General features: G+C 42.6%; 1 protein-coding gene and 1 pseudogene across 1 annotated transcript in view; both read right to left on the bottom strand.

Annotated features, from left to right (window-relative positions):
- Positions 1 to 14,840, bottom strand: part of LOC146577658 (carboxy-terminal kinesin 2-like) — a 372,043-nt pseudogene that overhangs the window by 318,139 nt on the left and 39,064 nt on the right.
- LOC146577666 (protein NLRC3-like) overlaps positions 1 to 14,840 on the bottom strand; it is a 90,569-nt gene that overhangs the window by 68,335 nt on the left and 7,394 nt on the right. The gene's annotated exons all lie outside the window — the stretch shown is intronic.

Raw genomic sequence — 14,840 nt, forward strand, 5'->3', positions numbered from 1 at the left:
TTGCTTCACTTTTTCTAATCTTTGGATTTTTATTGAAGTTGATGAAAATGTTTTTCCCTCCTAGTTTGAGTTTGGACTTTCATTCATTAGAAGAACCTTGGTGTGTCCACTCTGAGCTCTGTAGGAACCCCAACAACAAGCCCAACAATCCAGATGGACGGTTCCAGCTGTTAACTGGAGGAATTCCATCCAAACATCTGCTCTCACTAAATTCTTCCTCACCTACAGACTGTGTTCTTCACTGCTTTAAACTTGGAAATGAATGCAGTCATTGGTCTGCGTGCTGCTTTGTTCAGAGAGCTGATTGGCTGTTGACAGTGTTTGATCAGAGCGTGTCAGCCGTTACTATGGTGACCATAAAGGTCAGAAACAGGAAGTGTTTGTGTCCAATCCTGAAGCCTGTCACCATTCTCCTCTCACAGCTTCACTGAGAAGCTGCAGCTTTACAGGAAACACTGGATCTTTGCTTCATACTGACTGTGTTTAGTACAATACTGCTGACAGCACCACCCACTCACTCCATCACTCTACTTACACCAGAGTCTCCAGTCTGTAGTCTGGACTCTGCTGAAGATCAGACAGCTGCTTCACATCTGGATCCTTCAGGTTGTTTCCCCACAGGTGCAGCTGTCTCAGATGGGAGGGGTTGGACTTCAGTGCTGCTGCCAGATAATCACAGCTGATCTTTGACAAACCACAGTCGATCAATCTGTATAAAGAATGAAAGATGTAAGTTTATTAGACAAAGTGTGAGCTTGAAATCATTCAGTGTTTCATCATCTGTTCAGAGCTGAAGAAGGTTCAGAATGTAGAAGTTTAGAAAATGGAAACTCCAAACAGCTGAAGCCAACAGGAAGCAGCTTCAAACAGGAAACTGTGCAGAGTTTCAGACTATATGTCCTGATGCAGCCAGTTGGATTTTGGAGATTTGAATCTCTGTTCTGTGACTAAGTCCTTGAATCATTTCTTCCAGTTGGTCCAACAAGACAGACTAAGTGTTGGACATGTGTTGTGGCTCCATTAAGGGAGCTTCTAAATGTGATGTGATGGCCCCTCTGGGTCTGTCAGGTCACAGGACTGAAGAGAGCTCAAACTGGGCACACAGTTGTTCCAGTCTGGACCAAAGACTCTATACTGGGACTGAGGGACTGCTTTGACTGCACCCACTGGGACATTTTAAAGGCTCATGTTCTCACTTAGATCATCGATTTCTACTTACATTTCTTTCTGGGAAAAATGGGGATTACTTTGGAAACAGGAAGTATTTTCCCCAATAAGCAGCCCTGGATTAGTAAATCACTCCAACATGTTCTCAGGCAGAAGAAGCTGTCTTGTTATGAGGGAGAGAAGAAAAAGATTGAGGCACAGAAACTTGTTGAAAGAGAGATAAAGCAGCTAAAATCAGGTGTAAAAGTAAAGCAGAGGATGAGCTGAATAAAGGACACTCAAGGCTGGCTTGGAAAGGAATGAAGTCCATGGTGGGGATGCAGAACAAGGAGCAAAGATGAATGTGATGCTGAATCAGCAGAAGACTTGGACTCATTTGATTCCAGCTTTGATATTATTGATTTCAATGAAGAGCTTTGTGATTGTAGCAAAGGGCTGGTAGCTCTGAGAGTCCCACTGATGAGGTGTTTGTGTGGAAATCTCTTAGTGGGACCAAAGAGAGAAAAAGCCCTGGTCCTGATGCTGTGGGAGGGAAATGATTGAAGTGTGCTGTGAGGAACTGACTGGGAGATTTTCACACATTTTCCAGTTCTCCTTGGAACAACAGGAAGTTCCCAGCATATGGAAACAAAGGTTAAGTGTCCTATGGCACTCAGTGATGATGGTGCTGTGGCCCCACCACCTCCACCTCTTTGTAAAGGAACTAACTGTAATCTGAAGCTTCAAATGGAACTAAGACTTCCTCCACTAGGTGGCAGTGTCTGATGAGAAAGTGTTAGTGGAGCTGGCCTGGAGTCAGAAACAGGAAGATGCAGGATTTGGGCTGAAATGGGGAAAAGTGGTTCGCACTAGTGCCTTAAAGCAAGAAGGTTGTAGGTTGAAGCTTGTTGGCCTTTCTGTGGAGGTTGGATGTTCTCCCACAGTCCAATGAAATGCTGCTTAGGTTCATTGGTGCTTCTAAATTGGCTGTAGGTGTGGATGTGAGAGAGTGCTTCTCTGTCTCTCTCTGTTGGCCCTGTGATGGACTGCTCACCTGTGCAGGTGGACCACGCCTCTTGCCCTATGACAGCTAGGGCACAGGCTGCAGCCCTGTGAGCCTAAGCTGAATAAACAGTTAGCAAAAATGATCCATAGATGGCCTGAAATCCCCCAGTTAGCAGTTTGGTAGATAGCTATGACATGCTAATCCCATCCAGCAGCTGTATTCTACCTGTAAGCTGATCCCTGCTGAGCCAAAGCACTTTTTCATATACAAATTACAACCTTTAATAGAAACCTATTGGTCAGCATCTTATTAGCCTGCTGTTAGCTTCATTCCACAGAAAACTGAGAGAAACTAACAGAGTTGATAAAGAATAAAGAGAAATGTGCTGATTTAAAGCCTTTGAAGTGCTTCAGATGATCTCTGTCCACTTCTGTCCACTCATTCATTCATGTAAGCTTTCTAATGCAGCTTTGATCTTCACAGTCTGCTTCATGAAACTCATTCTAACCCTGAATGTCAGAGTGTTCCTCCTTCTCTTTCCCATCATTCATGCTGGCAGTGGAGGAGATTTGGATGTTGGACTGTGTTTTGGATGATGTGTGTATGTTTGTGTTGGACTGCTGTCTGTAAAGCAAACGCACATTTTGCTTTGGATTTCAGTGTCAGACAGACTTTAAGGTGGAATGAAGAGTTGGAGAGTTTCACAGTGAATTATCCAGTGGAGGATTTTTCTTCTTCTTTGAAGGTTTGAAATGTGAACATTGTTCTGCTGCAGTCAATGGACTAAACCAGAGAAGAAGAAAACAGACTTTACCATGAAGATCCTCAGTGTGGATCAGTATAATATCAGCCTGATGTCTGCAGTTTAGTGTCAGCACAACTTTCACATCATATTCATCTCAGCACAACTAAAACATGCTGACTGACCTCAGAGTTTCAAGTCCACATCCTGGACTCTCCAGGAAACCACACAGATGCTTCACTCCTGAATCCTGCAGCTTGTTGTTCCTGCTCAGGTCCAGCTGTCTCAGATGGGAGGGGTTGGACTTCAGTGCTGCTGCCAGATAATCACAGCTGATCTCTGACAAATCACAGCCCCTCAATCTGTATAAAGAATGAAAGATGTAAGTTTATTAGACAAAGTGTGAGCTTGAAATCATTCAGTGTTTCATCATCTGTTCAGAGCTGAAGAAGGTTCAGAATGTAGAAGTTTAGAAAATGGAAACTCCAAACAGCTGACAGAGTTCATACGCCTTTGTCAGGGTCAAATTCAAGCAAGACCATGTGAAAATTAAAACACATCATCCTAGGTGAACTTAAACACCTTTGTTCCCCTTTTGTTAAGACATAGAAAAGTACACCACACAAAAATACTGCAAAAGGAAACGGTCGCCTTATATACATAGTGTATAAACTCAAAATGCACATTTCACTTCAAATTAAGATTAAGGCTTTGAACAGATCACATAGTTCAGTTCAACATATAAGACTTTAAGAATGCACAAGCATCTACTTAAAATCTATTTAATTTATCATCCATGATATTATTTTGTACAATTCCAATGTATTTTGTTCATCTCCCTTAAATAAACAGGCAGTCTTAAAGTATGAAATATTCATATACAAACACATATAAATGTGTGTACTGTCTCAGTGGCTGATAGTACCCCACAGGCCTCAGTGTGAGCTTGAAGACATTTATAATGTTTAAGTAGTTTAATGTGCAGGTGCTGACGATAAACACATTTTGAATGAAAGCCGGGGAACTTTGGTAGCACAGAAACAAGTGGCTATTCTTTGTGACTATATGGATCGCTCACAATACCATTATTTCACACAAAGGCACCAAATTAATACTCAAAAAAGCTGCAGCAATACACACAAATATAAACAGTACTTGGTGACAACTTTGCTTTTAGCCTTTAACCCTTCTTGACTACTTTTGATGTGGCCTCTATATTTTACCTTTAAAAACAGTTTATCTTGCCAATCTGTTATTTTCTCATTTTGACCAACTGTATCAGCACAATTTATCTAAATTCAGACAAAATTTAAAATACAAGTAGAAAGTGATATTTTGACTGTAAAAACCACACACATGTTTAACGAATCATCTTCATAACTTGAAATGCAAATAGAGATTGTACACTTTTAAAAATACGCACACGTTTTGCAAACAACAAAGTTATATGGTACTATTTACCAAAAAATGCAGCCAAGGCTCAGACGTTTTTCATATAATCATTTCAAACTATTTACAGAACAATCAGGTGTCAAACAATAGTTTGTGTCACTCTAACACATATGAGAACAGCACAGGGATAAACCTGCAGGTCTGACAGCAGGTGTGTCACTCAGCGTTTACACTGCAATCTGCCTTTGTTGGCTTTAAGGCAGCAACTGTGACGATCACTAGTAGAACTGACACACAAAACAAAACAACAGCTACACACTAAATACACAAGACAACAAACTAACTTGAGACCAAACACGGTAAACGTCACAAATCTCTCACGTATCAAAACTCTCTCTCTCTTTCGCTCACTCGCTCTCTCTTGCCGGTCACTCCTAAAACTTCCCCCTTTTGCTAAACAACCAAATGTCATGTTTCCATATCATTTTTGATTGGTCGACATGGTACATTTTCCCACCTATAGGGCTTTGGAGCGTGATGTCACGGGAGATGGGCCATGCCCCCTTCCGCCATGACAGTAGGCCAGCCAAAGGATACCATTTCAGCTATGGATCGTACGTGTTGTGTTGTCGGTTGCAACGTTAGATCACACGATCGTGAAGGCAAGAAGCTGGATAACGGGCTCTCTTTTCATCGTTTTCCGTCCTGGAGGCAACGTGAGGGATCCCATGTATCCGATATTACTAAACAAAGACGTCAGGCTTGGATTGCAGCGGTGAGACGAGCGGATATCGAGTTCTCTGCAATCCCCAGCTTTTTGTTGGTTTGCTCACGGCATTTTCTTTCCGGTGAGTTCTAAATTAATTCATATCACTCTTGAAAGGCTTTTAGTGTTATTTTCAACGTGCTGAGGTCATAGATAATGAGATAAAACATGCTAATGTGTGATGCTGCAGAACCACATCATGTCGACTGAGTAGCTTATGATTTGGCATTATTGCAGGCAAACCAGCATATGAAATGGATGTAACAAATCCAGACTGGGCACCAACACTGCACATGGGGCATGACGACATACCTGTATCAGACTCGGACCGGCACTCAAGGCGTACGCAACGGAAGCGAAAAAGAGCACCCATCGGAGGTAAACAACCCCCCCCCCCCCCCTCTAAAAACATACTAAATTGCTATCACTGTACACTAATCCGCACATAACTTCCAGATGAATCACACACCTGTCATTGGAATATTGGTGTACATTTACCTTATGTCTAATTTTATCTTACAGGCTTTCGTTATGCAGCTGCAGAGTCTGAAGGTGTGCCCCGTGCAGAAGTGATTGATGAAGATCTGACAGAAGACCAACAGCAAAATCACAATGTCATGGAGGCAGTGGACAGCAGTTGTGTTGGACAAGTGGAGGTTGAGGTACCAGCTGCAAATGTGGATATACTGAAGAAATGTAAACCTTTTAAAATGATGACAGATTACAAACTCTCAGCTGTGTCTGTAATCAAACCTCTGTAACTTTGCTTCAAACACAACAAGAGAAAAAACTCTGAATGTTTCACATTAAAGTCGTACATTTCTCACAAAGCTCAATTATGTGACAGACATTTCTACGCTGTGTCCCTACGCTGTGTCACTGCATCATTTCATGTCTGGCACTGATCACCACCTGCACTCATGTATATATCTTTCTACGTAGCACTCATAATTCTTATTCTCATGTATATATCTCATGTATATCTCATGCACATATCTTTCTTTCTACATAGCACTTTAATTCTTATTGTTTGCACTGAAGCACCGCAGCAATTTCCTAATGTTGTAAACCTCAACATCTGGCAATAAACCCATTCTGATTCTGATTCTGATTCATCCCATGTCAGTTTGGCCTCATCCTGGGCCGGATTATCCAGCACACACTCTGACCACAGGCCCAGGGGCCACGCACAGCTGGGCTCCATCCAAGAGACAGCAAACAAACCAACACAATAATAAAAAGCACCATGTGATTTTCTTACATCTTCAAGACAAACATAGTAAAAACATGAGCATATTTGTTTCCTGATAAAATGATGTGACAGGTAGAACAGAGTAAAGTGGTGGTGTTACTGTTAAGTCTAATTGTTGAATGTTGCCATTGTGTTTCTTAAATTTGTACAGTCTTAGTTTAAGCAGTAGGATCAAAGCCATTCCTTTGATCCTGACCACCTCTCCAACCACTCTGTGCTGGGGGAGGTTTTATTGTAGATACATCCTATCTGAAAGATCTGTTTCTTTTGATGTAAGCTTCCTGGGTTTATGACCCTTTGGTCAGCAGGAGGTAACACACACACACACACACACACACACACATAACACACACACACACACACACTTACATACAGTGCCTTGTCTATGTAACCAAAGGGGGGTTGCAAGGGGAGGTGCTTTGTAAACTATTGTTTGAAGATTGTCAATAAAAGGCAGCGAGAGGAGGCCACCATTGGGGTCATTGTCGTGCTGGACACAGACGAGGCCTCCCTTGCGCAAGTAATGGATCGATCGACTGTCTTGTTTTCTTCATGATGAATAAGTCTCTAGAATTAGCGGGGTTTGTGGAAACACAGACCCAACATTTATGTGGTCCTTCGGAGCCGGAGCCTAACACATTGCATCCACCGAGGAGAGGGAGAGGACGCCACTGCAACGTCTGGGATGATTGACGTAAAGCCCTGGTGTTTTTGGCTTGCCACCAGGCCGGGAAGTTTGCTCCTGACCTCCCCTCGGGATGGATGACGATTGACGGGATCCAGAGGCTCTTCCCATGAACGTTAACAAACAGTGAGTACAGAAGGCCTTAGAGAGCGGCTACGGGCTGTGCGTTAAACGTGAGTCCGGGAGCGCGCTAGCCGCGTGAGAGAGACGCAGGCTTCTCCGCCATTTGGGGCGTAGAGAGTTCTCCGCCATTTGGGGCGTGGAGATAACCTAGGTTCGGCGTCTCCGCCGTGAAGGAGTCCGGAATCTCCGCCATTTGGGGCGTTAGAGAGTTTTCAACAGAGAGCGCTAGCTGTGCGTGCAGACGCAAGCGATAGGCCTATGTTGTGTGTGTGTGCGGGCCAGACGTGGTCTGCGTGAGTGTGGCTGATTGTTAATGGAGAATAAAATGTGTAAGTCTGCCTTAGAAGGAGATTTAAAATTTATGGAGAAATTTTTACCAGGCAGTACGCAGTATGTAGGTTGTTGGCGTAAGAAATGTGGATTTGAAGGGACATTAGTGGAAGTTCAGTGTAAAATGCTGGTAGAAAGAATAGCTGTAAGTGTAGCTGGTAAAACAGGTAAAGCGAAGCAGAGGAAGGAATTGCAGTTAGCAATTGCTAAGTTGTGGCTGGAGCAGGTTCAGAAGAGGAGAGAAGCAAGAATGTTAGCAGAAAGTAGAGCCAGAGAAGAGCGTGAGAGAGCAGAGGCTGAGTATGGAGAGACATTGGGAGAAGCATTGAGTCCAAGACAGACTGGGCAGGGTAGGAAACAGAAAGTAAAGTTAGTGAACACAAACGTTACAACTACATATCCATCCCTGACACAAAACAAACAAACAAACAAAAAAAACATATGGTGTTTCTGTAACAGAGTGTGAAGATGAAGAAAGTTTTTCTCCTGATCCAGTCCGTGAGTGTGTCTGACGTCATGGTGTGTGTGAAAGGTATCCAGCTGGGGCAGACGTGATTCTGCAGGTCACCTGCCCAGTGGACAAAAAGAAATAAAATAGTTGTGTGGATGAATGATAGCACGAAGAGTGTTTGGTGTTTCTAAGTCTGAAACAGCTGTAATGCTATTTTCTGTTTTGGAGAAAAGTACAGTTAAAGAAAAAAAAACAGAGAGAGATGTGTGTTGTTTTAAGCAGTGATGAGAATAATGAAAGTGTGATGAGAGAAGAACACAAAAACATACTGAAAATGCATTAACTATACTAACCCTACATGCATTTACACATAAATGATACTCATGAAGACCAGACAGCATCTTAAGCATGAGATTCTGTTTGTCATCTTGTCCAAGTCACTAGTAAGATGAAAGTGATACATAGACTAGTGGACTGAATATTATAGGAGGACAGATGGTTGCATCATAGATGAGAGGTCTTAAATGAGTGAGCTGAGTGAGCTGATTGTGAGTTTCTGGTGTGTGAAGAAGTTTTACCATGGCACACATTTAGTTACATGAGAACTAAAACTTATTATGTGCTAAGACAACAGGGTTATGCTGTATGTTGTGTGTATGGCTGATTGGATGAATGTTTGAGATTAAACTGGCTGTTTGATTTGTCTTTTGTTATTTAAGTTGAGCCTGCCAATTGGGTTGTGACGATTTATCCCCCTGGCATGAAGAACACGTGTCATGACTTAAACAAGGCCTTTCTTTCCTTTGATTTCCTTTATTTTCTTTCTTTTATTTTGTTACTTTCATGGTGCACTGAAAGTTTTGTTTGATGATCTCTGTTTGAGCACGATCAGAATCGAAGCGTCGTCGAGAAAACTGTTGCAAAGTGAGCTTCTCCAAAATTAAAATGGGCTCAGGAGAAATCCACTTATTTGAGACAAGTTCCTGTCCAAAAGGATTCAGCGAGAAAATCCAGTCTAAATTATTTTTCTTTTTGAAATGACGTTGTTTTGCTGAGCGTGGAAACGGATGCGACGATAATTTCCACAATTAGCAAAAGAAGGAATCACTGAGTGAATGAGTAAGAGTTTTAAAATAAATGGGAAACTGACTGACTGACAAAAGCTGACAAGACTGACTGACTTAACACCATTGTGTGAAGTCAACCCCCACCTGACAAAGGTGTGGATGTGTCTCTGTGTGTGTCTCTGTTGCAGGAGCAGAAGGAGACCACAGGAGGAAACTTGGGTCACATGACTATGTGAACTCTGAAAATTTAACCTTTTTAGTTTAAATTCTATGTCTGTGAATTTACCATGTGTGTGTCATTCACTACCTTGTGTTGCTCACAGAGATTACTGTGAGAAAGTGTGTACACACCTGCGCAGCGCTAACATTTACATTTCTCTTTACAGCAGATGGTTAATCATGTGATTTGATCATGTGGTTTACAGCAGGACACAACTTAATGATGTTTCTCTACCACAGGATTACTGAGATTTTGTATGAAGAGAACTGTAGTTACAGGCTATATGTTGATGATGAAATTACACTGTGTTTTTGAGAGAATGTTACAGGGAAGAAATGAATGCAGTGTGAGACATACTGTGATGAGACCATTGTTACTTTTTCCACAGCGAGTGTTAACTTTATGACTTTTCACAGCTCCTCTGGAATCTGGATGGCCGACACCTGACAACCGGGATGAACCTTGTGTTTGGCTAATGTTGTTTTTCTTTAAGAGTGCTTGTAAAGGATTCAGCACAGACAGACGAGTGACAATTGAACAGATGTGCAGTGGTTACAGAATAGTTACATCGGGGCCCATTATCTGACCACACTGTTGGGCTCATGGTGAGTAACAAACTTAAGGGACGTCACTGATTACAATGTGGAATGACGGTGAGATGTTAAATAATTTGGAACAAATTATGGGGAAAAGTAGGAGTTTAATGAGTTCAGAATAAACCTGCAATGATACTTGTCTCTGTGATGCTGAATACTTTATTACTCTTATGATCTATAGTTGGTTGCAAATGTGAAGTTGTTTTAATTTTAAGACTTTGTCTTCTAGGATACAGGAGCTGGGAGCTAAACAAGCTGAACATTTCAATGCTGACTAATGTTTTTACACAGGGTTACAGCTTGGAGTGAAGCTGCTCCAAGGGACAAACCTTGGAGATTGTTTTAGGGAGACTGTGCAACACTCTTGTACATGTCTCATTGGGGAGTTGACACATGGCGAAAGCCGTGTGGCGAGAGGAGTGTCATTTTTTAATTTGTAGATATCGTGAGGTGCCATGACGAGAAGGAGTGACTGAGAGGATCGTCCACAAGATGGAAGCTGAGGCCAGGAGAGAGTTTTCAGGAGGATCGGAGATCACCTTCAGCACAGAGAGCTGTGTTACTGGTCTTCCAAAGGATCGTCACGAGGAGACTTTGCACAGCAAATCTTAAATAAGATGAAAGAGTTTCGACGTTGACGTTAAGGAAGACAACTAAGCTGTTTGCGTGTCGAGGAGCCTGTGCCATCACCAGGGAAGTCTCAAATGTCCCAGGAATGGGTGGACCAAAGACCAGCTTTCCAGAGTCATTATTTTGTTTTAGGAGTTTTATTTTTCATTTTGTTAGACATGGCACAGTTGAAAGTAAAAGAAGACCACTCTAATTTGTCATGTGTTGTCATATTTTGATATATTTGATTACTTTTCATTGGTTATATTATATCGGGTAAAAATCACCCGGCATTAGTGATCGTGTTACTATTTATAGCGATAGTGTTCTAGGGTTAAATCTTCAGCAGCGTTGGAAAATGGAACCTGAGGGAGCGTGCCAAGCTCCAGAAAGTGACAGCGCAGAGGAGGTCCAGCGATGGACTTGTGGTTCTGTGAACAGCACAAATGCCAGGTGACTGTAAAATAACTAACAGCACTTTTTCCACAAGTGAAGCCAGTAACTTACTATCCTAAAAGATTAGCTCTAGTTGCTCGTGCTTTACCTCCATGCGTGAGATCAGTATGTGCAGCAGTTTAAGCTGTACAATGTTTCAATAGTTTATTTCACCTTTTGACATTGTTAGTTCCACACGAGGTAGATGTCTACTACTGCAGACTAAACTTACATTTCTGACACCTACAAGACACTTGTCTTTAATGTTACTCTCACAACCACACATATTACCATAAAGTGGTGCACAATTCTGAATCTGTCCAACCCTTTTTGCCAACGGAGGAGGGCACTTCTCATGAGTGTAGAGAGCGCGAGGAGAAGAAGTGTAAGCTGAGGGATGACTTAATAGATGTGCCACTCGTTGAGGGAAAGGTTTGGTTTGCTGATGGTTTGAGTTTTACAACAGCAGAGGGACAGACTAGAACACGTTTTACTGTAGCAGACAGTGAGAGAGAGTTATCTATGTAGGACAACTAGCATGTTTCATATTTGCTTGAGCAGCAGAGATGCTAGCTTTAACGGAAGTGTGTAAAGCTGTAGAGAGACAATATACACTGATAGGCAGTATACATTTGCTACTGTACATTTCTTTGTAGTGCAGTGAGTGAGACGAGGTGTGACAACCTCTACAGGGAAACCTGCAGAACACACCAAACTCTTGCAAAATCTGCTGGAGGCAGTGTTATTAACCAGTAGAATTGCCGTTTGTAAATGTGCAGCACACATGTGAGGGAAAGATCCAGTTGCATTAGGGAAAGTTTTTGCAGATAAGATCACAAAAGAAGCAGCTGTAGTTAAACATGGTGTTAACCTTTTATCAGTACAGCATCAGCAGACATGCAGGCCCACTCACCTACAGCAGGAAAACAGTTGTGACTTACAGAGGGAGCAAGCTTGCAGGATGATTTTTTATCTGTGTGATAAACCAGTACTGCCTGATAATTTGTATAAGACTGCTGCTATTTTGAGCCATTGGCTTTGCCATGTCTCAAACAGGAGGGAAATGAGCAGTCGTTATACTCATTCTAGGATTATTAAATACTTTTTTTAAAAAAAAAAACTTTTGCAGGCAGAGAGAACTAATGGAACAGTAAAGTTAAGATTTAGGAAGACAGGCAGGACATGGTTAGACTGTATAGAATAAGTACATGAGGATTACTCCAACAGAGAATGGTCTGACTCTTTGAGATTACACATGTTAGAGCATTTAGAGTTCCAGTCTTCTGTAGTGATGATAGAAAAGCAGAAGAGAGAGCGTATTAGCAGATTAGATGCTTGAAAATGTTTAAAAGTAAAGTAGTCATGAGAACAAATGATCTGCCAGATGATTCTGTTTCTCCGCAGGAGCAGAGTCTGAAGTCTGGAGATTGGATGTTGATAAGGCCATGGAGAGGAAGTGCTGGTCCAGTCCATGGTGGGAAGGTCCATATCGGATGCTGCTGACGACGACCACAGCAGTGAAGATTGCTGGAAGGAACACTTGGATATATCAAGCGCACTGCAAGAAGGTGACACACATCCAGGCCAGCTCGGAGTAAGTGGCAGGAAGACCGGGAACAAAGGGGGGGGAAAGCCTCCAGGGCCCCTTGTCTCAATCCGGTGAAGAAACCAACTGAGCCACAGGTACTCATCAGAATGGCTGGGAATGTGCTGTGCATCTTCTTGTGCCTGTGGACCCTGAGTGGGATGACAGGGAGCGCACTGGAACAGAGCAAACCACACCCAGTACCAGCATGGGTTTTCAACAACTACTGGTGGCAGTTTAAGAACACAACCGCTCACATAAAGAATGAGACCAATGGTTATGCTTGTGATGCCACTGGCTACACATTCTTCTGGACTGTGGCCCTATAGCATCACTGAGAGCGAGGCAGTTTGTCTGGTTGCTTTAGCAACACATCCGGGAACACTGCCAACTTTTCAACTGCTCTGAACCTGAATGGAAGGTTGATTCACCAGTAGCTGGGAAGGTGAACTGCTCTGGTGAGACAGACCTGCTCGTCTGACTCAAAGAATATGACTTGTTGCAGGACATTGAACAGCTAAACGAACTGGAAACAGGCCAATTGCCTATGTGTATGAAGGACAATGGATTAGCCCAAGTTGGAGATCAACCATGGAACATGGCAACATCACCTATTCTTTTGTCTTCTGCAAGAAGGATGTAAACAGAGAAGCCTTTTGTCTACATTACATCATGAACACTTGAGGTTTCGAGCCAAGAAGTTCAAAACAGCTTGATCCAATTTCCTTTACAAAGCTTTTTCTGTGGTGACAACAGGACAGGAGAAGAGTTGTAAATGCAGATAATTCACCGGTTGACTCTAACCCCCACAGGATGCCTACAGTGAAAAGATTTGGGGGGTTGATAGGAGTCATAAAGAAGGGTGTTGACCAGGCTGCAGCTTTGAAGTTAGCTGAGAGCCATATGGACAAACAATAAAGTCAACTGATGCGTTTAAATACCTATGTCTGTATACAGTTGGATTGTAGTGACATATGATTTTTGAGAATGATGATTCTTCTTGTTTGACCTTTGACATTCAGTTGTTTACTTGAAGAAATACATAATGAATTGCACGACAGGAGTAGATCCGCCACAAGGCTGGATAGCTTGGTTACCGTCTGGTCCTTGGTGGCATCTTCTTTTGAAAAAATTAATTCCTGTTTTTGGACTGTTGATACTGATTTGCTTATGTATAGGATGTAGTTTACTGTGTATGAATGAAATCTATACTGACACTGTCCAAACAAAGGGTGCATAAGTTGAAATTTAAGAACAATGACAAAAAGGAGGGAAATGTTAAGTCTAATTGTTGAATGTTGCCATTGTGTTTCTTAAATTTGTACAGTCTTAGTTTAAGCAGTAGGATCAAAGCCATTCCTTTGATCCTGACCACCTTTCCAGCCACTCTGTGCTGGGGGAGGTTTTATTGTAGATACATCCTATCTGAAAGATCTGTTTCTTTTGATGTAAACTTCCTGGGTTTATGACCCTTTGGTCAGCAGGAGGTAACACACACACACACACACACACATAACACACACACACACACACACACACTTACATACGGTGCCTTGTCTATGTAACCAAAGGGGGGTTGCAAGGGGAGGTGCTTTGTAAACTATTGTTTGAAGATTGTCAATAAAAGGCAGCGCGAGGAGGCCACCATTGGGGTCATTGTCGTGCTGGACACAGACGAGGCCTCCCTTGCGCAAGTAATGGATCGATCGACTGTCTTGTTTTCTTCATGATGAATAAGTCTCTAGAATTAGCGGGGCTTGTGGAAACACAGACCCAACAGTTACAGCCTTTCTCCCCTCTGCTGCCGAGGCTGTTAGTCTCTCCCAAACTCAGCTACAGGACTTCCAAATGAATGAAAGCAGCAGAAGTGGCTTTACAAAGGAAAGAGGAAGAGGAGAAGAAGAGGAGAGGGAGGCCACCCTGACCATCACTCCAGCTGAAAACATCACACTTCCATTAAAGTTGGTGAGAAAATGTTGAGCAGGATGAGCTGCTGGCTAATCTGGAGGCTGTAGCAGCAGCTCACAGTCACAGTGGATTTCCACTCATGAAAAAGCTCTGGCTGCTTCATTTCTCATCTCATATCAGAGACTTTAATGCTTCACTGAAGCTGTACTGTGATGCTTCCATATCCCAGTGAGGCCTCCATAATGATTTCAGCTGTTCTGTACACACACTGTGTGCCCTGTATGGCTCAAAGTCTCTGCAGCCTGTTTTTATCTGCTATCATCAGATCTTCATCATCCTCATTCACATCCCTCACACACTCTACAGCCTCATCAGCACTGACTTCATCTTCACTGACTGATGGAGCACAACATGAACCTGTGGAGGCTGAAACACTGTCCTGTCAAACATCTCCCCGTCACCACTCCACTTCTGTCAGCCTTTAAATGAACCCTACTCAAGTCTGTCACTTCTGTTTGGAGCCAAAA

This window comes from Mchenga conophoros, linkage group LG3 (assembly GCF_057382185.1).
Source record: "Mchenga conophoros isolate Kocher_MC1m ecotype Shallow Benthic linkage group LG3, M_conophoros_male_GT1.1, whole genome shotgun sequence".
Classification (NCBI taxonomy): Eukaryota; Metazoa; Chordata; class Actinopteri; order Cichliformes; family Cichlidae; genus Mchenga; species Mchenga conophoros.